Genomic DNA, 2,203 nt, shown 5'->3' on the forward strand with positions numbered 1-2,203 from the left:
CAGTTACCTGTTACTTATCAGGTAGTTTTCCAGCAACTCCGACAGCAGAGCAATACCAAACAGTACTGTTTTTTTCCTTTCCTTTGGACAATATTAGCAATGCTGAGAGGGGGTCCTGATGCTCAGTGTCTCCATACTATTTGCCCAGGCCTGTGCCCTGGAGAGGACACTCCAGCTTTGTGGTTAAACATTAGCACAACACGGGAAGAAACAGTTGCTGATTGTAAGCTCTCACTCAATTGGTGTAGAGTATGAGCACCAGGGGTTACTTCTGACAGTGAGAGAGATCATCATGTCTCATTGGATAACTACCACCCACTCAGTAACTGCTGTCCTGCCATGACCTACTTGCTTCAATGGATGCTTGGAGCTTAGAGAGTCATCTCTCAACAGGCAGTTCGATAATCTATGCACCAGGCAAGACAAACTTAACAAAGAAGACACCAGTCCTTCGCATCGCAAGCTGGAATGTGAGGACCATGAGTCCTGGCCTTACTGACAACCTTCTGCAGGTTGATGACACACACAAGACAGCTGTGATCGACAAAGAACTCACAAGGCTCAATGTGGACATTGCTGTTCAGCAAGAAACTAGACTCGTTCAAAGTGGATCCCTCAAAGAGAAACACTACACCTTCTTCTGGCACGGGAAAGCCCAAGAGGCAACTCGTGGGTTTCACAGTAAAAAACACGCCACTTGCAATGAGTGAACCACCCACAGTAGGCTCAGAGAGACTTCATACTCTTCACTTGTCAACAAGCGCGGACCCAGTTAATCTCATGTGCATCTATGTCCCGACACTCACCTCCACCCCAGATGTCAAGAATCAATTCTATGAGACACTTGACGCTGCCATCAATGGAATTCTCAGCACTGAGGGATTGTATCTTCTAGGAGATTTCAACGCAAGTGTGGGTACTGACTATAGCTTGGCCAACTAACATAGGGCACCAGGGGATTGGCAAGATGATCAAAAATGGACAGAGGTTGCTGGATCTATGCTGTCACCATGGACTCTGTGTGACAAACAGCTACTTCCAGTTCAAGCTGTGCCACAAGGTGTCCTGGAGCCATCCAAGATCACGCCACTGGCACCAGCTAGAACTTAACATCACCAGACGTACCACCCTCAGCAGTGTCCTCATCACTCACAGCTATCACAGCGCTGACTGTGACACTGACCACTCCCGAGTGCGTAGCAAGGTCAGGCTTCAGCCAAGGAAGCTTCACCCATCCAAGAAGAAAGGTCCTTCACGGATCAACACTTGCCGAACCACTGATCCAGAAAGGACCCAGGAGTTCCTCAACATCCTCGATCAGGCTCTTTCAGAAAACACCCAAGGCCTCAGTGCGGTGTCAAAGTGGAATCATCTGCACGCCACCATCTATAACTCTGCACGGGAAAAGAGATGGGAGGAATGCTGACTGGTTTGAGGCTTATTGGACTGAAATGGAGTCAGTTACTGTAACTAAGAAGAGAGCCCTCATGAACTACAAACCAGTCCCCAGCAAACAAACTCTCGATGCTCTCAGAGCTGCCAGAAACAAGTCTCTGCAGACTGCTCGGCACTGCACCAATCAATACTGGTTAAGGCTCTGCAACAGCATACAATCTGCCGCTGAATCTGGGGGATGCTAGAGGGACATATGAAGGAATTCAACACACCAAGGTTCCTTAGACAGCACCTTCCATACCCGCAACCTCTACCAACTAGAAGGACAAGGGCAGCAAATTCATGGGAACATCACCACCTGCAAGTTCCCCTCCAAGCCACACACTATCGTGACTTGGAGCTCTCTCGCCTTTCCTTCACTGTCGCTGGGTGAAAATCCTGGAACTCCCTTCCTAACAGCACTGTGGGTGTACCTACCTCACATAGACTGCAGCGGTTCAAGAAGGCAGCTCACCACCACCTTCTCATGGGAAATGAGGGATGGGCAATAAATGCTGGCTCAGCCAGTGATGATCACATCACATGAATGAATAAAAGAAAAATTATGAAAGCAACGGGCCCAGCAGTAACTAAATCAGCACCTTTGAAGACAAAGCCAGGGACAATCATCACTGAACCTAACAAGCAGATGGAAAGGTGAGTGGAGCATTACCTTGAACTCTACATAACGGAGAACATTGTCATTGAAGTAGCTCTCAGCGCCATTCCAGACTTCCCTGTCATGGAGGAGTTCGACAGTGAGTCCACT

Source organism: Heterodontus francisci, unplaced genomic scaffold (assembly GCF_036365525.1).
Source record: "Heterodontus francisci isolate sHetFra1 unplaced genomic scaffold, sHetFra1.hap1 HAP1_SCAFFOLD_61, whole genome shotgun sequence".
Classification (NCBI taxonomy): domain Eukaryota; kingdom Metazoa; phylum Chordata; class Chondrichthyes; order Heterodontiformes; family Heterodontidae; genus Heterodontus; species Heterodontus francisci.